Genomic DNA, 25,615 nt, shown 5'->3' with positions numbered 1-25,615 from the left:
TCCATATGAGTCCGAAACAAACCAACAATCGAATTTATAGAACTTCCAAAACGAAAAACAATTCAACAAACGTTACTCGAGCAAGGAGCACCGCGAACCAAATGGTCGCCTGTTTTTTCGGAAAAACTGGAGACGTAATGAAAAAGTTATTATGAGCGAGACTCCCAACTACGTAACTTGGAAAATAATAGGGCCTAGTGAGTTGTTTGAAATGGTTAGGCATATATTTCTTAGAAAACAGGCATGTGTACTGGCCGACGAAGGGGGTCGCCAAGGGCATTTCAGGCAAAACAGTGGAGAAGGATTGCAGATGTCTCGGGGCCGGGTAGTTGAAACGAATTTTTGGTAAACGCGAGCGACGGCGGGTAGGTGTGTTTGACGTCCTATATCCCACCAAGGGGTAAATGTCGACCATATATGCCCATACACTTTTGTAAGAATATATGAATTTCAGATTCTAGCATGACTTTATATTGCCAGCTTATGTCTTAGAATATTTAAGGAGTAATCCTGGTTCAAAAAAAAAACTATGAATAAACCAACAAATTGATGAATTTTATAATAATAATAATAATCGTTAGCGCAACAATCCTTGGATAGGGGCCTTGAAGTGTGTTAGAGCACTTCATTTAAGACCGTAACGGTACATTACAGTGGTACACTGTAGGAGGCAATGTGGTCAGCATTGCGCTCGCCCGAGATTATTACACTGATTTGACTCAGGTGCTCATTCACAGCTGAGTCGACTGGTATCCCACGTCAACTCACGATACAAATCCCACTGCCACCAGTGGGGTTTGAACCGCGACCTTCCGTACGATAGCCTTGTGCTCTGACCACTGAGCTATCTGAACATTGATGAATTTTATAGCTCTGCCTTTTCCTAATACATAGTTACATCGATCAGTTGAGCATCACCAAATGGTAGCCAATGTTCGAATAAAGCCGAATACTTTCATAGCTAAAAGTAAGGGGATATAACATCACCATTATAATCATTAAATTAGCAATGAATAAGTGTATTCAATCCTCCGCCGAATTTACAACACGACATATATCCAGAGCGGAGTTATTATCATGAACTGGCAAATAAATGTGGCTAATTTTCAAACTTTCTTTTAGTTATGCAATTGATAAAGGAGTGTATAACTCCTTTTCATAGTTATAAACGCAACAAATGCAGTAATTGATAAGTCATAAAGATATGCATCTGTCGCTTGTTCTTGATAAACCAATTATTGTTTCTTCAGTGGTTTCCTGAAGTCAAATGTTCGGCTTCAGGAATTCTCCTTTCCAGCGCAATACAATAAATAATAGAACTCAATTTTTTATTTCAGACAAGTTGTAATGACTAAGTCTATTTTAATGGATTCGGATTTCGGATCAGAAAAAACCATTCAGAGTGGTTGAAGTTGACTAAGAATGGATAGCTATTCCAAGAACCTAAAAAGTTGGCGAAGCTGACCGCGAAGATCGGGCCGCAAATATCGAAACCCCATGCTGTCTGTTCCACCGAATTGCGCTTGCACGCCTCTGTGCTAGCGAGGAAGGTTTCCCATGTATCATTGCACAAAACTCCATGGGTCCTTATACCGATGCGTGGATCCATATCGGAACTTAAAAAACAAACAAGTGTTGGGATATATAAAGGTTTTGTGTTCATCTTATGTGAGGAACTTTCTACGAACATTTTCCATTCGTATATGGCTAAAAACCCTAAAATATTCCTTATTATTTTTTTCAAACTACAAGGAATACGCACATATTACAGACGTAGATGTTATGCACACGCTAAACAAACAAACATTGTCTATTACCGAGTATTCTATATCAATGTATATAAATTGATCGTACACCTATTGTCGATTCGTGCATAAATATATACATATGAACATATAAAATACGTATATTGAATACCGCTTGTTCAATGTACAGATCTATCTATCTTAATTAGGCACTACTCCAAAGCTTAATTTACATATACATATAAATACATACATATGGCTGGCTGGAGTAATTGATTTTGATATATAAATGATTGAAAAACTACAACGAAATGTTTCCCTGTGACCTCACATTCACATGAGCTCACTTTGTAGTGGTATTGACGAATTGGAATGTAATGATGACGTCATACACGTTTTAGAATGCACGAAATTCACATAAAAAGTAAAAGTTTCACCTTCTATAACTTTGTTAATAATAATTGGTTTCCTTCAAACTTCCCATAGTGATGCCTTATGAAAGTACTAAGTTTTGTAGTTTTAGCATGAACTTAAGGAGGGTTTCCGGTTAAATTTCTAAAATATGCTAATATACTATATCGGAACGAGATGTATTTTGAGAACTAGATTTCGTTTAGATACATCACTGCGACTTTTTCCAGATTTTTCGGTTGTTACACTTTTTAGGGTCATATTTTGAGAGCTCCCTCCCCTACATTTCACTTGAAATTAAATATGGGAGCAGTTTCGAAAAGTACTAATTGAGCTCTTTCATTTGATACGATTTGATGATCACATTCTGTGAAAAATAAAATTTGCACCCTCCATTCACATATAAGGGGAGCCCCCTAAAACTTAACACAAAATGGGCCACTTACTGTGTGTAAACGGAAAACATGTTTAAGTACGGTTGTACTTTCGATAATGCGAAGAGTAAGCGATACGAAGCTCGCATCCTTGTTATCCACGAATCCCTAATTGAACTCTATCCAACATCGATTCGTCAGAACATGTGAGTATCGACATCGGATCCAAAATCGATAAAGCCTATCCAACGACTTAAATAAAAGCTTCAAATTATGATCGCGGAAGGCATCAGCTTATGTGCGAAATCTGAGCTTATCATCATAGAGGAACATAGAGGGAAACTGTATTGTTATTGGCGACTGTTATCGAAATTGTTAACGTACGGATAGTGCACCAAAGTCCAAGAGCAACATCTCCGATATGGAGTTCGCTATTATACTGTGAAAGTCATTATTCTGTTAGTTATTAGTGCGGACGAAATGTTTAAATTCTTGGATGGAATTTTGTTAAGAATTGTGCCTAGAGAATGTGTGGTAGCATGAGAAAAGCAAAGAAATTTACTACCATAGAGATTTGGTTGACAGTAAAAGTAAAAAGGGGATGATAATAATGATGATGTTCATTTGCGTGAAATTAATAAGGGTTCTATATTCCTGTCTTCCCTGCAAGTCTTTGCCTAGCAGTAATGATCAAACTACTACAGGAAAAAGGAAATACTTTTAGTTATTAAAATGATAGATGAAAACGGCTAGAATAACTACCACTGTTTAATCCTAACGAGCCCGGTCTCTAGTTCGCCTCAAAGAGGCGCGAAGATTAAAATATGTGTGGCACACGTCGATCCGGAAATATTTCCGGTTATCGCAAAAATGATTGACACACCCTTACAAACACAAATAAATACCGGTGGTTGCCATTTTTGCAGATCCCATTTTTGCAGGCCATTTTTCTAAGAAGCAGCGCTGTTGGGATACTTTTAAGGAGGAGATAAACTTGTGTTACATACTGACGCTTCGGACAAGGATGCCTCGAACATTGGCGATGGAACCTTTCATTTAAGCAAGACTCTCACCTGCCAATTGTGGGTACAGCGTCTACGACCTCAAACTCCTTGACGTCTACAACGCTCTCAAACATTTATAAACCAGTTCACAATCGATTTGATCCACGTAACAAAAGTCCAGCACCGGATTTGCATTCGCGGGTGATCGCAATGCAATCGCTTACACGAAATTCAGCTGAGGAGCTGGGAACAACAGGCATGCGATCAACCCCTAGAAGGATTCATTAAGTACGAAACAGCTAGTTTAACCTTCTCGAATTTTTTAATCGATGGGTGTAATACAGAAATTAACAGCTATTTGTCTACCAACACGGTTCTAAAACACCGACATTTTTGGGCGCAATCTACGCCTAAATCTATTGGTAAGTCACTGCAGACGCTCACCACACCTGCAAACACTTGTGCACTTCGAGTGAATGGAGCTTCTTTACCTCCGTACGAAAGTCTCTTCAAAGTAATGCAACCTTTCTGATCGATCTTCAGCATATCGTGACAAGCAGCTGTCAAACATCGGGCCTTCGATAGCAGTGTCTCGTTGGGAAATCATCTTAGGGGGAATGATGTGTCAGCATGAGAAAAGCAAACAGACTTATCTTAGAGACCTCGATCGACAGGAAGGATGAATTGATGTACCATACAATTGCTTGTGTAGAAGGTAAAAACAAACATTTTGGAAAATATGGTATGAAGAGCATGTGGCACATTGTACTAGGATTCACTTGGTAAGACGGAAATTGAGCCGGGAAAAAAATGAAAAGAGAAGTATAGTACCTCAGCAAAAAATATGTAGTTCATTACAGTAGTATATTAGCAACAGGGATATCCAAGCTTCGAAGAAAGTGCGAATATGTGTGCATGGGTAGAAAAGAATGGGCACACGTACCCAATCTGTAAATGAAGAAAGTCTATTTGGAAATAAAAGGAAGTTGAGGCACTTCCTTATAAACGACCTTACGGATTATTACTGACTTATAATACGACGTAATACTGATTTCCCCGAAAATTGCTAACGAAGAATTTGGTATTTACTACCACAAAATTTCTCTTAATAGGAAACATAAAGCCAGTCCAACAACTGCGCTAGTTATATACATAACTCGGCTTGCACATCCAATTTGCCGTACGAACATTAACGCTTAGACGATGCAATAAATATTTAGCCCACTAAGAAGAGATGAAAGAATTTAGAAGATGTATCTGTGAAAGAATGATATTAAGTCTAAATTAAAATTTATTAGTTTCTAATGCAGATAATCCAGTAACATTGTTAGCTCTGATCATGCAAAAAATTGTCACCTGGTCAATTGCCGTTAGAAGAGAAAATAAATTTGAGCTGCTTTATATAAGAATTTACTGATTAAAAATTCTGAAGAAAAATGTTTTGGCTGAATAGAATCCACGAAAAGTCTATAAATATTTACTTTGTAAATGTTTTAAATAATCTTTGTAAGCCGATGACTATTATAATGCGGGACAAAAAATTAGTGTCACGAATGGTCGTAAACACTTTACTGACCCCAATTTCTGCTAGAGCAAAACCAAGTATTGGCCTTCTAATTTCGTTGTGAATGCATGCCCTGCTCTTAACACAGTTTCGCAGAACCATGCCTCAAAAAAATAGTTATTGTTCTTTTTCATTGGACTTTTTTCTTGAAATAATGATGCACTTCCATGACTTTCGAATGAGGACCGGATCACTCGCACAAAGAGAATAAGCGTGCAAAGCCAATCAATTGCAATTTAAAACTTACCGCAGTTTCTTTTCTTCAAAAGCAATTACTGGAAAAGTGAGCGATTTAGTCTAGTTTTACACTGCTATGAACACTCCATATAAAAAAATTGATGCAATATAACTACTCGGGTGAAAGATAAATTTGTTGCAAAAAATCGCTATTACGATTAGATACAAAGTCAGTTATAAAAAGTTGTAGAATAGCAATTACGATCCGAACTAGTACGCGGACGAACTTGATTTAATAAAAGTGGACGCAACTGACCCAACTTTCTTATGCTCGTTTGGAAGGAGATACTTCTACTTCTGGGCGCAACTTTCATCTGGCTTCTTGATCTTGGATCTGGGATATTTTTTCTCTTAAATTTACACCTCAAATGATATCTGCATATGAATAGTCGCGAATAATTAAAAGACTACATGATAGCGATGTCCAAGAAAATGACGATGCCTGAGTTGAAAAGCATAGCATATGGCGCCATTAGGGGGATTCCATATTAGGGAACCTAAAAAATAGAAACTGGGTGATAAAAAATAGTAGAGCTTTATCTTTAAGACGTTTTTAGAACCTCCTTCTAGTTCAACTTGTAATTGAAACTATACCCCGGTTATTGTAGAAGCACCAGAACCTTTCAATTTTGCGTAAACGCTATTCTTAATTTGATTTATTACAAAAGTCGAAATTTTTCCTGCTACAAGTTGCTAATGGAAATGAAATGTTACCCTTAATAAGAAAAGAAATTATACAGAATCTCACATAAAGTAAAAAGAAAGCAATGACAGGAAATTATATGGACATATGAAGTCGTCTTAAAAATACCTTAACTAGTTGCGTATGATAGCTGGTTATTACAGCACTCGCGGAGGCATTTCCACCAAGCGTCCTATACTTGTTACGAAAATACATGCGATAAGTTGTAATCTTCTAATTGCAAGAATTTAATGGAGCTCATTTTACGAGAAGATGCCGTTAAAAGAACCTTTTCATACGTAGGCCGTATTTGCATACATAATATATCTCCATTTATGGAGTAGTTTCTTAGACGTGAAGTAATCTGAGATTTAGTGAGATTTAGAGAGGCTTGAGTTACACCTTAAAGAGAAGTAATAGCTCCGGTCTGTAAGAGATACTGCGTCACAATAAGCCAAGTATTATCTTCTTTTTCACCTTTCTGCATTCTAGTGAATCATTGGTTCGAAATTCCGCAAATAATAAGGAATGGATAACACGAGTTTCGTCTCGATATAACACAATAAGTGTTGAAGAGTTTCATAATAAAAAACTTTAGCCGTGACCTTATTTAAATCGATTCAATGTCTGCGCCTCTGTCTGTCGGTCACACCCAATTTATTCCCTAATTTAGTGAGGATATTTGGTCTGCGAAATGCTTTACATGCTTCGAATGGCAATATTTTATGTGAAAATATCCCCTTTCCACCCACATATACGGAGGGTTTTTTCTCAGAATATCATCATGTGGGGTATCAAACGAAAGGGTCTATTTATAATTTTTCAAAATTAATACAATGAATGCTCCAAAATTCTCAGAAAAAATGAAAAACATGAAAATGATGATGATGATATGTGCACAAGTAAAGTTAATAATGGCATAAAGCAGGGGAGGGGGATGTATGCTTCACAGGAATATTTGAAGGGCTATCATCGCAAAAAAAAATTTCCACAAAAAAACTGTGGTATTTATCATTTGTTGTGGTATTCATCATTTGTCGTCTTCTTCTTCAAAGAAAACAACGGGAAATCGGGAGCTGAATGGTTCACGTGTGAAAGGTTTTGCGTTTCCTTATATGGTGAACTTTGGATGCATGACAATCCATATAGTCAAAAATTAAATTGTACACTACTTTTCAACGAATAATTTGATCTGCAAAGTAGCGTATCGGTAATAGTTAACTTCATACGCTCCATACTAGGAGTCCAAAATTATTAGCAAATGCCAAGAAGCTCCCTTAAAACAAATATCAAAAGGACTTTGGAAAGGTAGCTTCTTCTTATGTAGGACTTTAGAATTTCAATTGTGTGTCAATTATTCTCGTCAGCATCTTATTTGCATGGCCTAAGATGCGGTAAATTCGCGCGAAATTGATATATTTGAACTACTAAAATTTTGATATTATACTAACAGTCAAACTATATCACGAAACTTGCAGCATTATGGGCGATATTATCGTCTATATTGCTGTAAAATATGGTGCTCGTAGAATGAAATTAACATTAAGATTTTAGATAAGCCTGAATTTTTTGAGATTTTTGGGCTAGCAATTTCTAAAAATGAGTCTCACTTTAAGTGTACATATGTTGACCATCACCCCCCTCTCCTTTTATAATCTATGTCTAAACTAAAATCCCATATGTGTACCAAATTTCTTTTTTATCGGTATAGCCGTTTCGGAGAAAAGTGCGTGCGACAAACGATTTTAACCAGGCTTTATTTGACACAAAAAGTTAGAAAGGCTGTTTTTATCAGAAAAAAAGATAAAACTTCTAGACAGTTGAAGTGTGCAGAAAGTACTTCATGGGTTGATCGTGATCGTGCACGGGCTCAATAAACAAATTTACTCTAAAGATAATTAAATCAAATTAAGGTAGGATGAGGACAAGTCCCTGAAGTGTAAGTCTGGTAACGCCATTGAAAGTTGTTCCTAGCCTGTAACGTAAAAAAACTTATAAAGTTATGCGATTGTGGATCTTGGCTTTGCTCAAAAAAGGTTGGTTTTCTGAACCGTTGATAAGGTCAAAAGCCGTTTCTAACCACTTTTGGCGAGAATTAAATTTTAATAGAGCCCAGTCTTTCAAGGACTTTCTGTGAGCAAAGTTTGGTTCAGCTATTTTAAAAACTTGTTTGCAAAGCAGCGTCTGCAGACCATGAAGCTACGGGTAGACTCTTAGGAGAGTCGTAAACATTTATTGAAGAAGGAATATCTCCCAGATCAGATTCTCCATGCGAACGAAATGGGACTGTTTTGGAAAAAATGCCTAAAAGGGCTTTTATTTCAAAAATCGAACGAACTACTCTTGGTTTAATAGGCTCAAAAGAAAAAATAATTATTTGTTTATACTCCACTGCCTGAGGAGATTTCAGGTTGCAACCGTTAGTTTAGGAATCCGAAGATTCTTAAACGTTCTTTATTCGAAATACGATTGGTATCAGGTCAGCGTACCCTAATTGCACGTTGCAGAAGGTTTGGAGGTTTTGAGAAACAACTGTGGTTTTTTTGGATGTATTACCTCTTTATAGCAGCACAGAAAGAACATAAGTACAAAACAGTTTCAATTTGATCTTGGTGTTGCGATAACTGCATTTCCGGATTTTTAGCGGATCAGTTTTATAAACATGTCGGGATACCGGAAGCTGGGCGCTTCGGATATAAACATGTGAGAAACACTCTATGCACGATTTTCCATTCGTACATAGCTAAAAATACAACACATTCCGGCATGTTTTGCCAAACTCCGAGATACCCATATGTACATACACATCAACGACATAAACACTGTGTTTATCATAAATAAACAAACACGTACGTAAATTAAAAGCCGCTGGTAACCGGGTACACACATGTCGATTATACTATACCTACTACTACCCGCAAGCTTTATTGCACATGTCTCCGTCGTATGCAAATAACTAAAAAAAAGCAAAACAAGGAAAACCAAAGAGTCTCCATGGACTCTGCTGTTTATATAAGTTTACCTTATATGACGATGACGTCATATACATCATCATCATTAACGACGCAACAACCGGTATCCGGTCTAGGCCTGCCTTAATAAGGAACTCCGGACATCCCGGTTTTGCGCCGAGGTCCACCAATTCGATATCCCTAAAAACTGTCTGGCATCCTGACCTACGCCATCGCTCCATCTTAGGCAGGGTCTGCCTCGTCTTCTTTTTCTACCATAGATATTGCCCTTATAGATTTTCCGGGCTGGGTCATCCTCATCCATACGGATTAAGTGACCCGCCCATGTAGGGGACCAAAAATACTTCGGAGGATTCTTCTCTCGAACGCGGCTAAGAGTTCGCAATTATTCTTGCTAAGAACCCAAGTCTCCGAGGAATACATGAGGACTGACAAGATCATTGTCTTGTACAGTAAGAGTTTTGACCCTATGGTGAGACGTTTCGAGCGGAACAGTTTTTGTAAGCTGAAACTGAAACTGACGTCATATACAGGTGCAGTAAATTTGCCTGCGATAGTTAGTTTTTCTATAACTTTAAAATTTTTCAAAATTATGTCCAATATTATCGCTTATGTTGATGCCAAATTTTGTACTTCTAGGGTGGACTTAAGGGGGTCCCTTAACAGAATAAGGAGGTTTTCCGGTAGATTTCTAAAACATGGTAATATATTTATTTGTGCAGATATCCGAATGGGATATATTTTGGGGCCTAGATTTAATATCGATGAATTTTTTCAGATTATCTTATAGGTTTTTAGAACGAAACCCGTTTCACCCTATCTCCTGAGCCCTATCTCCGCAATGTTTTACCCAATATGACAAATAAGATCAAGAGTACTATTCTAGCCCTTTTATTTGATACTCCCCATAATCATATTCTGTGAAAAACAAATTTACATTCTCTTTCGCATGTATAGGGAGCCCCTTTCAAACTGGATAGAGGGACAGACAGACGTTGAATCCATTTTGATGTAGTTTTGTATCAAAACCGGACGGATCTTTTCATAGGCAATGATTATTTTACGTCCTTCCAATATATGTTTTTCGTTTTCAGTTTCAAATCGAAAATTATAAACTTCATTCGTTAGTGAAGGGGTCATGCGTACCTCGAGGCAACAACTCTCTGTCCGCGGAGCAGAAGGGCTGCCGAGTTGGGTCAAGGGGTTGCAAAGAGCGACTCATTATCGACTTGGTAGTTGTAGAACAATGAACTAGATACAAAAGAAATCTCTTAAGTTACTATATTGATTATGCCAAGGCTTTTGATAGCGTCTTGCATACCAGGCTGATCGATCTGTATTGCATTGATTCGAAATTAATAAAGTTTTGGCGACGGTCATGGAATGGGAATGCAATGCACGGGAAACACGTGAATTGTCTTCGGTAGCCATTTGTCGATTTGCATTCATCGAGCAGATGGCTATGTGCTGGGGAGCTGTTCTAACTGATCGCCATATTCTATACAACAAGCCTGGCGTACTATTAGTTGACAAGACCGGTCGCTCCGCGTATATTATTGATGTTGCTATCCCCTTTAATAGTAATACATGGAGAAGAAGGTGAACTATGAGGCACTGGCTCAGGAAATCAAAGAAATTCGATATCTCGAGCGGGTGGTTGTAGTTCCTATAATATTGTCAGCTACAGGTATTGTACCTAAATCTCTCATGGCTTCCCTTGATGTCCTGGGACTCTCCCACAGTCTGGTTCAAACTATGCAGAAATATACCATTCTGTATACGTGCTCGATGTTGCGGGGATTCTCCCATTGATTTACCACCGGCCACCACCATCAACGCCGCATTACCATTTAAGGAGGTAGGATCGTCCGAGCCAAAATGCTTGGCACTGGTGCTAGTATTAGATAAAATCCGGCATCTGCCATGATTGTGACAACTCGCAAAATAATAATAATGGCGCAACAATCCATATTGGATCAGGTCCTTAAAGTGTGTTAGAGCACTTCATTCAAGACCGTAATGATACACTACAGTACACTGTAGGAGGTATGAATATGAAGCTCATGAATCCAGAAAACAATTGTAAAATTGGGAAAAGTCTATTCACAAGTTAGTACATGTCAAACCGGACTAAATATATAAAACTGGGTGGTTACAAATCTCGCAATTTCCTTTTTGGCAAGTCAAATGTTAAAAAGGTGCTTCCTTGATAGTAAACCATCCAGAGTGCCCAGTTTATTGTATAGACCTCTGTAATACACCGCACCGGTAAAAGAGATGGTTTTCTTTTCCCGGTTTCATCGTCCATGAATTCCTTATCCTTATAAACACCTGAAGCATAACAGTGGGGGAACAGTGAACAGTCCACAATCAATGAAGTATTTCGATATGCAATTCTTGAGATTTAACCCATTTAACTCCCTAATATCAAAAACTCGGTTGACTTGCTACTATCTACTCTAGTCTTCGGATGAGAGCGGATCTATGCAACAGAACTAAGTTGCCTCATACTCTCTACAAACTTATTATAACGCTCATAGTTTGTTACGGGGTCCCAAGTAGGATCATGCTCCATGAAAGCCAAAGGAAATGTAATGCATTCGAATGCCGAATCTTACGGTATTGTGCCGGCTTTTGTTACAATTGGAGCACAATAAAGTACAAACCAATGCTGAAGTGTACTGGCGAGCAAAGACAAATCCTTTTGAAAAAGAGGTATATATATCAACAGGCCCACATAACCCCACTGGCTGCATTTTTAAGGCCCTGCCAAATTCTCAGCACCAGCATAGAACCCTTCTATTCTTTCCCTTTCTGATACTCTCTGCTTGGTAGGCCTACATAGGTGGTTCATGGAATGGGCACTCTATCTTCTATCGCTGGAGTTTTTCCTGAATAGTGTTAGAAAGATGGACTTTCCCAACAAAATCATTTTCGGAAACTACATAAAATTTTTATAAGTGGATATTATTTAATAATAAATCGCATCATTACTTCGAAGATATAACTGATCAAACTTTAAAGAAATTTTAAAATTAATTTTCATCTAAATTTCACAATGTAATATTGCAATGGTGCATTAAATTTACAAACCTGCAAAGTTGACAAATGTTGCTTCATTATGTTAGATTTCAAACGACATGTAGAAATGATGGGCTTTTTGGAAAATTTAGGAATATTATGTGTTAAATGTGAGAAAACAACTCATATCGAAGTCAGATGTATAAACCTAGGCCAAATAGCACTGCAATAAAGTTAAGATAGTTAATCCAAAGTAAGCTAAATATAACTGCTCAGGTATCAAACTGACAGAGTCTGTTGTACAGAGAAGGACAGTGACATACTCGGGTGCCTTTCTTAATTTGTTCTTTGTAGAAAAAAAAATTTAGTTGCTGCCAAATCTCAGAATGAGAATCAACTTATTGAAATAAATCCTTGTTTTTGGGATCTTGTGCGTAACAAAACCTTCTTAGAATGGATTCATTGCCTGTCTGCCTGTCAGTCTGCCTGTCTGTCACACCGAATTTATTTGGAAGCGGCTAGGCCTTTTGTCATGAAATTTAGTAACGAAATGTGGTCTGTGAATTCCTTTATATATAGCAAGTGACGTCAGTGAAGAGTTTAAAGGGAGGGGGGACCCCCAATACATGCGAAAGGGGGGGTGTTTCTTTTTTTTCACAGAATATGGTTATGTGGGATATCAAATGAAAGGGCTTCATTAGTAATAATAATAATCATTGGCGCAACCATCCATTATTGGATCAGACCCTTGAAGTATGTTAGAGCATTTCATTCCAGACCATAACGGTAGACTACAGTACACTGTAGGAGGCAATGTGATCAACATTGCGCTCGCCCGAGAATATTACCCGGGTTTGACTCAGATACTTATTCGCAGCTGAGCCGACTGGTATTCGACATCCAGTCACGATAGCAAATCTCGCTGCTACGAGTGATATTTAAACCGCGACCTTCCGGTACGACAGCTTTCTAACCACTTGAGCCATCCGGACGGCTTCATTATTGCTTTTCGAAATTGATCTTATTCATCATACTTGGGGATTTTAACAGCCGCGTAGGGATGGAGCCCGTATTCAGACGATACGTTGGCTCCCATAGCTTACATTAAAATATAAATGATATCGGACTACGCATTCTTCAATTAGCAGTGTCACACGAAATGGTTGTTGGAAGTACTTGGTTTGCGCGGAAAGCGGCCCACAAACATATGCCTCTCCAGCCGGGAGTACTTTCCCCCAAATTGGCCACGTGTTGATCGAACGGCGCCACCTCTCAGCCTCGATGAATGTTAGGACATATAGGGGGCCAATATAGACTCGGATCACTATCTCATAGTGCATCGGCATAGTGCTCCGAACTCCAATAACAACTCCATCCAGAATCCCCTCTGACAATCAGGTGACAGTTAAGACTGACGCCACTCACAACACAGCCGTAATACCTATAAGAGAAAGTCAAGCGACGACGGCTTTACGGTTTCTTACCAGGACAGAGGCAAATCGTCAGACGCTGCCTCACCTCTGCCCTGGGAGCAGCGTGACCGTAGCGGCTCGCAGATGTTGAATGCTCCTTTATATAATTCGTAGAACACGACATGCCTACGAATTATATTAAGCGCAAATCCGCCTTATTGACCAGAGCTTGGCCAGAGCTGAAATATTCGTTTTGGGAATGGTCACGCTGCTCCCAGGGCAGAGGTGAGGCAGCGTCTGACGATTTGCCTCTGTCCTGGTAAGAAACCGTAAAGCCGTCGTCGCTTGACTTTTTTTTAAAAGTTTGTGTGCAAGCCCTAAGCGAGGGGTCCGTGGACCAGGAAAGGGGGAGTAAGTTGCTCCCCATTTGGTCCGGTCCTGCATTAAGTTGATGCGGACTTAGGACCCCCTTCATTCTCAAAACGAATATTTCAGCTCTGGCCAAGCTCTGGTCAATAAGGCGGATTTGCGCTCAATATAATTCGTAGGCATGTCGTGTTCTACGAATTATATAAAGGAGCATTCAACATCTGCGAGCCGCTACGGTCACGCTGCTCCCAGGGCAGAGGTGAGGCAGCATCTGACGATTTGCCTCTGTCCTGGTAAGAAACCGTAAAGCCGTCGTCGCTTGACTTTTTTTTAAAAGTTTGGGTGCAAGCCCTAAGCGAGGGGTCGTGGACCAGGAAAGAGGGAGTAAGTTGCTCCCCATTTGGTCCGGTCCTGCATTAAGTTGATGCGGACTTTAGGACCCCCTTCATTCTCAAAACCTATAAGAGGGAAATGGAAATGGAAATTACCGCAGTTAACAGAGATCCTGGAGATGAAGCATCAACAAGTGATCTTCATAATCGCCTAAAGAACGTTATCATAAATACGGCCCCAAACATACTTGGCACCAGCCGCAAAAAGAGTCGGAACGGCTGGTTTGACGATGAATGTAAATTAGCCACTGAACGGAAGAATGCTGCATACCTAGTAATGCTGCATTCTCAGAGGACGCGGGCACGCGCAGACACTAATCACAAACACCGGCGAGCGGAGAAGCGACTTCACATATGGAAAAAGCAAGCCTGGGAGAACCAACAGGTCTGTGAACTCGGAAAGTACAGGGAGCAACCGCACCAGGCGCGTAAGTTTTACCAACAAGTCAGTAGGATGGAGCCTTACACATCTCGATATTCATCCTCCTGAGATAAAGAGGGAAATCTGATTTCCGACAGAATGGGCATATTGGGGCCATGGGTTGAGTATTTTGATGAACTGCTCAACAGCCAAAATATCGGTGAGTTGGAGGTTCCGCCAACTGAAGACGACGGACACATACTGAAGTAAACTGCCACCACCCAGTATAGAAGAAACAGTCCATGCAATTCATCGGCTTAAAAATCATAAGTCGTCAGGAGCCGATGGAATTACAGCCGAATTGGTTAAATATGGAGGCGACCAATTACATCAAGCGATTCATTAACTTGGGCTCAAGGTGTGGGACACCGAATCAATGCCTGACGACTGGCAAAGAGGCATCATCTGATTCATACATAAAAAGGGAGATGTCACACAGTGCAGCAATTATAGAGGTAGCATGTTGCTGAGTACCATCTATAAGATATTCGCCGTTATCTTCCTGGGCCGGATAGAAGCAGGAGGATCACTCTCAAGACCATTCGACATCAACAACGGTCTACGACAAAGGGGTGCCCTATTATGCGTACTCTTTAACCTGGCCCTCGTGAAAGTGATTCTTGATGTTGAGGTAAATACAAGAGGTACGATTCTCTTTAAGTCTACCCAACTACTGGCCTACGCGAACGATATCGACATCATGGGAAGAACCACCCGAGACGTATAAACTGCCTTCATGTAGATCGAGCAGGCGGCAATCGGCGCGAGGTCTTGGGCTGCACATCAATGAAGGCAAGCGGGTGGCAATGTCAGCACCAAAACCAGACAGGCCCTATTTCAGCTTACAAAAATTGTTCCGCTCGAAACGTCTCACCATAGGGTCGAAGCTCTTACTGCACAAGACAATGATCTTGCCAGTCCTCATGTATTCCTCGGAGACTTGGGTTCTTAGCAAGAAAAATTGCGAACTCTTGGCCGCGTTTGAGAGAAGAATACTCTGAAGAATTTTTGGCCCCCTACATGAGAATCGACGATTCCGTAGTCTATATAACGACGAAATCTATGAGCGATACCATGACTGTCAGGTTGTGGATAAAATCCGGTTCAATAGGTTACATTGGGCGAAAAGTGTATAAGGACAATATCTATGTTAGAGAAACGAATCTATGTTAGAAAGACGAGGCAGACCCTTCCTAACATGGAGCGATGGCGTAGGTCAGGACGTTAGACAGCTTTTAGGGATATCGAATTGGTGGACCTCGGCGCAAAACCGGGATGTCTGGAGTTCCCTATTAAGGCAGGCCTAGACCGGATACCGGTTGTTGCGCCGTTGAGGATGATGATTGTTCTTATTCCTTATATAGGGCGAAGCACAGGGGGGTAATGACTCGAAATGTATGTCCTGAGAAGTGTAGCAGGTTTCGTTCTCAAAACTTATCCAACCGAAAAAGCACAAAGAATTCAGGATGCCTGCCCAAATAAAATGATCAATGGTATATTACCATATTTTAGAAATTTACCCGGAAGCGCCCTTGAGTTCATCCTAGAAGTACGGTTATAAGTAATAACATAGAGCATACCTTTGGAAAGTTTGAAAGGAATTGAACTATTACTGACAAAGTTATAGAAGATAGAAATTTTATATTTGATCTGGATTTATAGCAATCCAGTGTATGACGTCATCATTATATAAAGTGAACTCTTAAGAACGATGGAGTTGGATATAAGAAGAAATGTTTTGAATTTTTAACTGTATGAATGAAAAAACTTGCATAGGAAATTTCTCACACAAGATGAAGACAAAACCTTTTTACCCGAAGCGTCCAGCTTCTGACATTCCGACTTGTTTTATGTTAATGATCTACTGATATCCTCCCAATATTTCACCTATAAATTTATTACATATAGTTCGTCCATTTTTTAAGCAATTATATGTGCATGTGACTAGACTGGATGAAAACAAAAGATAAAAGCATCGTCTGGCGCTTTTCCTCAAAATAGATGGATGTTAACTGCCTGTAGTCGCAGACGGGATCAGCTTGCTGAAAATTCGGAACAATTTAGTTTCAAGCATTTTAAAGTTCGTTCAGAGAAAAACATGTGAATAATTCATTTATACTTAGATATATACGAGCATGTATAGATATTTCCGGAACACAAAAAATGAATTATTGTTATTACATACACGATGCTAGCAGACAACTTTTGCCACAATTTGGTTGTGACGTTCACTCCAGTGGAATTAGAGGCCCTCACACACCATGCGCAAAAGCTGTATGTGCTGATGAATATGCGCTACCTGTATCATGTGAATAATAACGGACTCCACCACGTCCACCAGGTGTTTTATATATAAATATGCATTTACATCTATGCAAATGTATCGTATATACTCGACGAGTGTAGGCGGATAAGTTACACTATTATTATGAATGGGCAACTGAATTGCGTTTGGGAGGAAACTCTATGAAATATAGTGTAGTGACGTTAGAATGAAGCATTCAATTGGGGTGGACGTGTAATCTGGCAAGAGCAACAGGTGTAACCTTTAATTTTACGTTCAGATGAGGTACCAGGGAGAATGTAAGAGTAATGTGGTATTTTACATTCTTTACTGTTTTACAGCTTGGGATGGTATGATTCCCTTATAAAAAGGAATTTCAGTATGTCTGGTTTTGATTAGGGAAATCAACGTGATTTCAAGTTGTGGATAAATTTGTTTCGTTGAATGTAATCATCCTTCTGCCATCGGGGTTTCAAAAAATCGATTTTTTCGTATATTTTGAAAGTAGATAATGTTGAGAATACGTCATAAAAAGGACTTCGTGATAAGCACGTTCTTTCATAATTGTTTCGATAGGGGAGTAGGAACAATGACGTCATGCTGAAAGGACTTTCACAAGTTTTCAGTATGACAGATTATACAGTTGATGAAATTGACATATGAAGATCTATCTTCTGCTAATTTGTTAGAATGCTTGTGTGCGCACTCAAAACAGCAACGAATCCTTCAAAAGCTGTATTTGGATTTTGGCTTCAAAACTTTGTTGCACTCGGGCAAACAGCTGGTTGAAATTGCTAACCACTTAGTAGTAATGATCTTGAACGAAGAATTTTTGTCCATTTTGCAAGTCATGGACGTGTTGGGGGTTACTTTGGTAGACGAGAAACGTATTGACTGCTCCGAGCATAGTGTCGGGAACACTGCGAAAAAGGCCGGGAAAAATTCGGCTAATCGAGAACATTTTGTTAATCAGGAAGAAGAATTTTACGGCCGTGGAATTGCAAGTTGTGCAGTCATGTTTTATACCATATTTTATCTTTAAACGCGTTTTCGGCAAAATTGACTTTATTAAACATTTTGGCAGCACTTGTACCAAAAATACTTCAAATTCAACCAACTTTTATTCAGTTGTTCGGTAAATATCTCGCTAGGACTTCCTGAACCGGTTTATGAAAATTATAATTTGTTCGTTTGCAGCTTCTAAAGGGTTAAAAAAATTCCAACTTTTTTACACAATGGTGCATTATTTTGCCAAATTTCAAAGTAATGAAAATCCCCCGCCCTGCTACGACAGCATATCAGACTGATGTTTTCTGGTTCACAACACATCTGTCCAGAAAGGGGCTGCTCATAGCAGTATGGATCGCATCACTTCATCCACGTACTTAGTAGTTGCACTTTGTACTCCCAATGTTACGCGGTATTCTTGGCTGAGATGATATAACCCTTCCTCTGTTCGGGTTCGAGTGGTTCTTCAAATCAAGCCTGGCATCAGTCCCTATCCTTCGGTTCATGGCAATCAAACTATGATATTGACAGTAATTCTTCCTGGTCGTTGGCAATAAGGAATATGTCTGTTGCCTTTTCCTCCATCAGATCCGGTCTAACTATTCGTACACATAATTGGTATGGCTCAAGGTCACCGACCGACAGCAGTTGATGGACCCATAGCAGTGCGAGCATGACATGCTCTACAAATTAATTAATTCGAATCATGGGATTATCTTGATTCTAATTCATGCAATTATAGATGACGTTAAATATTAAGAAATGATAGATCCCGTTTTTAATCTAGGATAAAATCGAGGAAACTTTATGCTGATAAGTGACTTCTCTTCTCCTTTTGGTAGAATATTGATTAGCCACAAAGTCACATTTTTAGATACCATGTCTTAGTTCTGTGTCCGGGTGGCTCAAGTAGTTAGAGCGCTGGGCTGTCGTAGCAGAAGGTTGCGGTTCAAATCTCACTGGTAGCGGATTGATTTGTTATCGTGACTGGATGTAGCATACCAGTCGACTCAGCTGTGAATGAGTACTTGAGTCAAATCAGAGTAATATAATCTCAGGCGAGCGCAATGCTGATCACATTGCCTTCTATAGTGAGTGTACTCTAGTGTAGCAGTCTGGAATGAAGTGTTCTAATAAATAAATAATAAAAGTCTCTGATCCAATATGGATTGGTGCGCCAACGATTATTATTATTCTATTGTATATTGTTCTATTACTTTTCAATTAATGTTTACTAGTCAGACTACTATAATGGGGTGGAAAAAAAATAGATATTGAATACCAAGTTTTAATTAGGTCAGCGACCGAGGGTGCCCCATTTCTCTTCTTGCTTGATTTCTTGAAAACGGAGCCTGATATGTGTTGGTTTAATTGCACTTTACCGTCCGCTGACCTGACGGCTCAGCAGGATTCCCGCATCTCCTTTGGCTTATGCCGACTTTATCTTGAAAACTTATTTCCGACACGACGATGGTTTCTTTTGTCAAAAATGTTCGTTTGCTGTACCTCGTACCCGAATCCATATTTTTCAAAATTGATTTCCTTTTCAACATTTAATTTTGAAATTGATTTTGAAAAACTGTCGATTTACTATCCGTTAGTAACTGGTTAGTAAATTGTCCAGCTGGCTTTACAAACAACTGATATTTAACGGATTTTGGTTGGAAACAGATATTGCTGGTTAAACTGAAAATGAGATAGAAACAAAAAGGAAAGTCGAAAGCCAGAATCTTGATGGGTTAATTATGAGAGGACTTGTGTGTTTCCTATGTGAGAATATTTGAATGTACATACATTTTTCCCATTTGCGCCTCGATCGTAATACTTATGTATTTGTTTGGTCAAACAATTAATTTTAGTGTGATTCAGTCTTTAATTTCAGTAAATTGACACAAACGAGACAATTTTATAACCTATTATAACTTTGTTAGTGATAGCGCGATTTCCACCAAACTTGGTAGTATCATACTTCTGGATGATTCTAGGATCAACTTAAGGGGTTTTCAGTCAATTTCTAAAAAATGTGGTAATAATAAATACAGTCATCTACCATTATTTACTGTTTAAACAGATATCGGTATGAAGGGTATTTTAAGACGTAGATAACATAGATTGGCACACTTTTATATTATTAGCTGGTTTCCACATAAAAGGAGAGGGTCTAGTTAATTGGCGGTGTAGAAAAAAAGCGTCAGAATTCTTGAGTTTCATCGTAAAGAAAGTTATAAACATTTGTCATAATAAGATATATTAAGATTCCCTGTAACGAAACTCACAATTTTGGCAACATTGGTGCACTGCAATCCTGTTGCGATCTTCAATGAGGTGACTCTTCATCTTCATCTTGAATGAAGTGCCCTAACACACTTCAAGACTCTGGTTCAATTGGATTGTCGCGTTGAGGATTACTATAATTATAACGGAACTCATCACGACGAGAATCATGCAAATCATGTTACGACGAAGATCACCGACTCTCAAGGGGAGAAGCAACGCCTAGAGGGAATGGAATGGACGAAACTGATAAGGCCGTTAGAGTTATGATCTCTTATATTCTTAGACGGTTTACTTTATTGTCGCACAGATATAGTTATAGCACTATACATACATATTGATCATGTTCTATGTATGATGCTTGGATGCAGTAAATTCATGGAAAATATAAAACTCTGATCTACTGCAACTTTGCTAATAATAGTAGGCTCTCCAGTGTTATGCCTCCTTATATTAACGTTTCTATCCTTCCTAGGATAACTTTTTAGGTATTTCTAAAATATAGTAATATGCCCTTATCAACTTTATTGGAGTAACTATCGGAAAGAACTGATACCTAGATCTAGATTTTAGATCTGTGCATTTTTTCGTGTTTTTTGGTTAAATAGATAGATAAGTCCCTACATTTTGGATCTGAACTCTCTTATCGTCCAGTTGATATGAAGAGCAATGCTAGTTTCGAAAAGTACTAATTGAGCACTTTTATGTCCTGCATGCACAAATGGGGAATCGACGAACTTTACAAGAATCTTCAAGAATACAGAGCGCTATCCTTTAACGAAGGAATTGATGAGGCCAGATGGAATGGACTGACATCAAGTTCGTTTCCGAGAAGTTTAGACTGTTCAAGAGTAAAAGGCTTTAAAATAGTTATCGTTCCGATGCTTGTAGTTCTTCTAAATAAAAATTGAATGAGTACAACCAAACTTTCAATATAGAAATACACACCGATGCCAACAGGAATGAACGCGGTATCGTGCCAGGCTCATGTGAACAAATCTGCATTCTTCTACCAGTTTATTTTTCACCTGGGTTGATCCCCAAAAACCCTCCAATTGTATGTCAGCAAAGATAACAACGGCAGCCAATAGACAACTTTTCTACTGGAAGAAAAATTGAGTAGCTGCGAACTCTAAGTAGTAATAATAATAATAATCGTTGGCGCAACAATCAATATTGGATCAGGGCCTTGAAGTGTGTTAGAGCACTTCATTCAAGACCGTAACGGTACACTATAGCACACTGTAGGAGGCAATGTGGTGAGCATTGCGCTCGCCCGCGATTATTATACTGATTTGACTCAGGTACTCATTCAGAGTTGAGTCTACTGTTATCCAACATCTAGTCACGATAAGAAATCCCTCCGCCACAAATGATTCGTACCGCCACCTTCCGCTACGATACCCCGCGCTCTAACCACTTGAACCATCCGGACACTATGAACTCAAAGTACTCTTCATTATACCCGCTATCAAGCACTTTCCAGTATTCCTGTTGAGAACTATAAATAATTGCCCAGCGTTGTAACGAAAATCGCAAACGCAGACGCTCTCAGCCGTTACTTTTATATCCTTCACGTCGCAGAAGGAGGACTAGTTGCCCAGATTCGACGAGTGCTGTACTGAGATAAGGGAGTCGAATAAAAATACATATACCAGCGAAAAAGCAAAAACTGTCTAATTACTTCAAAAGCAGTATAAAAATTTCATTATTTAGGAACACTTTTGAAATTTTTAGATGGGCGAGAAACGTGGATGTATTCTATGCAATGTCGGTTATTTGCCCAATACAAAGTTGGCTATTTGATAACCATAAAGAGGACTTAAGCCGAGGTGATATTTGAGCCCCTACCCCATTTTCAGATACACACCGGGCAACACCTGTGATGTGAAGCTAGAGGACAACTGCGCTGTCTTCTAAGGTCGATTTCATTCGAGGTGGTCTATCTGCAGCACGGAAGAGGTGGTAAAAATGGTTAAGAATCAGACAAAGAGAGAAAACCAAGAAAACTACACACAGGAGGAGCAACTTCATCGGCAAAGGGATATGGAATCTCATTGTGCACCTTTCGGGTAAGGACTAGATAGGTAAATGTTGTTGGTGTATCGGGGTATCGATGTCGCCTATTCTTCCACTAATCTTCCTATAGAGAACTTTTGAAGCATCATTCGCTAACTGATTCTATTAAGATCCATTACCATTAATCCGAAATAAATCTTCAAGGAAGCTCTGCCTTTGTTCCCGCTAGGATCTAGAAAGCCATAAACAGCTGTGCAATTTCTGTTGTTATGACGGATGTTGCCACTCGCAGCCATTTGCTCGCAACCGTGTGAGCACATATCAATGCATTGCATCATAACAACGGCACAAGCAGCAGCCCTTATGGGCGGAATTTTGGGTACGCAACTCCCGGATAGCTGAGTGGTTAGAGCACAAGGCTATCGTACGGAAGGTCACGGTTCAAATCTCACTGGTGGCAGAGGGATTTGTATCGTGATTTGACGTCGGATACCAATCGACTCAGCTGTGAATGAGTACCTAAGTCAAATCAGGGTAAGAATCTCCGGAAAACGCAATGCTGACCACATTGCCTCCTACAGTGTACTGTAGTGTACCGTTACGGTCTTGAATGAAGTGCTCTAACACACTTTAAGGCCCTGATCCAATATGGATTGTTGCGTCAACGATTATTATTATTATTATTAACTCCCGTCGCGGTCGAAAGTGTGCAAGATTTTCCCGTCTCAACAAAATTTCGAAAAATGTGCTGGGAGTTAATCTCCTGTGCATAGTCTTCTTGAAGGAGACTTGGTAAAGGAGCGTGACATTTCTGGTGAAAATGTTGGTTTGCTATTAGCTTCAATCACATTAGAGGCTGAAAAAAATATCAAATGATGCTGTTTCCATCGCGGTGTTTCCTTTTCATTATTTTGTGTATACCCATCTACATCATATTATTTCACAATATGAATACATATTTGCCTTTCAGGGTCTACTTTGGTGCAAAACTCAAATAATCCAGACACATGAAATTGAGCAACAACGTGTAAGGAAGGGCGAACAAAAAACCTTTCTGAACTAGCGTGTGTCAAAAGATAGAAAAGCATGCGGCAAGTGCCTTGTTATAATTATAGAAACCTAGACGCTGGCGCAGGAGAACGGTCAAAAAGCGACAACTTGTTCAGTTTGTTAGGTACTTCTAGCCTCATGGTTGTCAGTAGGGACTTCAGTTGTTAATTTCATTCATCTCGATTTCACCAATATAGGGGGGAAATCGGGGTCTTGGTAGGTAATATTAATATTAGGGGGTTAAGGTTTTCCTCTATTTCGAAAATCAGGTAAAAGAATGTAAATCCAGTCATGCATTCCTAGCTACGCGCAAGTTTATATTCGTGGATGGTAAATTAATGGCAAGTGAGCATGGAAATGTGCTTCATTTTAGGTTTCAACCATATGACCAGCAAAAAGTAGACTATGGTTTCAAAATCGCAACCACAATAAGAAGATGGCAGTGGTGCATATGGCCATTGATCGTTACTATTTGGAAATGGAGGTTGATGGACTTTTAATAGCGAATGTCTACCTTGAGCAGAAGAATAAGTAAAATTGAAAACGAAATTCACAACGTTGGACGGGAACATTCTGATACTCAATTGTGTTATATTTGACAAGTAAGCTTAGTGCTGATGAAAGAGCTTCAACTTTACTTACCTTATGATTAAAACTTATCTAATAGCTCGATTCGATAGTTATTTGATCTTGTTAGAATAGTTTCTTCATTAGTTTCGCCTGCCGGCTCTAGTCACAGCGTTTTTGGCCTTTTCGCTTTCCCGCAATTCCTTGATGGCGCCAACTGAACCGAACATCACCTTTGCCGTAATATGCGTATTAGCAGGGTGACCCGTTGGTGACGTAGTGGATGCTGACGTCACGTTTGAAGCCGTCGAAGAAGTCGACGACCTTGTCTGATATGCACTTGACGATGTCGCGGACGTAGTTGAAATTTGTTGTCGATCTGAACCGCCACTACTCCTACTTGCATTTGAACCCGGAAAGCCACTTGTGTACGGGGTGTAATTGTTGTTAAGGTCGCGACCGCAGCTTCTGCACTGATTCGACATCTTCAAGATTCGCGTAAACACAAGGTTTGGAGAAATTAGACACCTGAGATGCAGGTTTTTTTCTTTTGAGTTACGACCAGTCCCGGTATTAGGGTAAATCCAATATTGGCACACTGACCGGATTAACAAACCAGTGAGAGTCGTGGATATCTCCAACGACACGCGTTAGATAGTAGATACTTTCGGTGGGGGTTTCGGAACTGTATTTAAAAAGCGATCTTCTAACAATAAACCACAAATCAGGAAAAATTGAAAGAAATGTTAATAGTTGTTGGTCAGCTTTCGTAATGAGTTACGTGCACTGGGTTGACCGAGCAGGTAGACCTATCGACTGCACTGGCTCGTTGAATTACTCCGACTCTACCCGGAAAACATGCTCACAATTCAATAAACATTAGGGAATGTTGGAAATCACTTTATAATTCCGCCAAAAGTTCTCCTAGGTGTATAAAAAGTACTGGGAAGGCAGAAAAAAAATAAATAGCATCGAAAATGGGGAGAAAATAGTCACACCGAGATGAGATGAGGAAGCGTTGCATCGAAACGAGGGTAGGGTCATTCACTTGTTTCCAAAATATTTATAAAGCTCGCCAAACTTTTACAGATAAACATTAACAATGTCAACGATCCGATTCGATTCGTCCCGATCCGAAAATTGTTAAAACTGCCTAATACTACGTAATGCATCTGAGCACTTAATACAGTGCAAGCAAGTAGTGTCAAATCGATTCCGAACTATTTTCTATAGAGAAAATAAGCAAATGGCAGTGGACGCAATGAGCCCAGATCGGAACGGAGCCGTGAGAAGTGAGAAGAAAATAATATCAATTGAAAAACCTCTCTAAAAGAAGAAGAGGTAGAAATTGACTTTATATGAAACTAAAGTAAAAAATCTACCAAATCGAGTTGAGGAAAAAGAAAAGAAATAAGAAAAATATCTTGAGATCGAATGAATAAGCAAGAAGTTATGAGTATACTCGTACATAAAAGAAAAAGATCGACGGCGGCGGCGGGAGACCTACTTCCATAGATTCACGGATTCAAGATCTAAAAGTGTGTCAGTCAGACAACGTACGGTAGTAAGCCAAAAGCCGCGGAGAATTTCTTATAGTAAGTGTATGGTCTGACCGCACATATGTCTCGTCTCAATGGTCGTTCAGTGTTCAGTCCGACTGACTAACTAGATTCGCTAGGCTCAAGCATCTTTGACTAGCTTCTTCTTGGGGAGAGGTAGCAGAAGTATCAGTAGCTGAGACACACATTTGGTGTGCTAGGCACCAACGACTAGCCATCATTCGCTTCACTAAACCCGCTTGTCTGTGAA

At 39.4% G+C, this 25,615-nt stretch overlaps 1 protein-coding gene across 1 annotated transcript in view; it reads right to left on the bottom strand.

Annotated features, from left to right (window-relative positions):
• LOC119651583 overlaps positions 1-24,012 on the bottom strand; it is a 78,008-nt gene extending 53,996 nt beyond the window's left edge. The window contains exon 1 of the mRNA XM_038055222.1: positions 23,882-24,012. The gene's annotated coding sequence lies outside the window, so the exon portion shown is untranslated. The remainder of the gene's footprint in view (positions 1-23,881) is intronic.
• Positions 24,013-25,615: the final 1,603 nt, after the last annotated feature.

This window comes from Hermetia illucens, chromosome 3, assembly GCF_905115235.1.
Source record: "Hermetia illucens chromosome 3, iHerIll2.2.curated.20191125, whole genome shotgun sequence".
Lineage (NCBI taxonomy): Eukaryota > Metazoa > Arthropoda > Insecta > Diptera > Stratiomyidae > Hermetia > Hermetia illucens.
The sequence above is the reverse complement of the archived record's forward strand: the minus strand, read 5'-3'. Positions and strand labels throughout refer to the sequence as shown.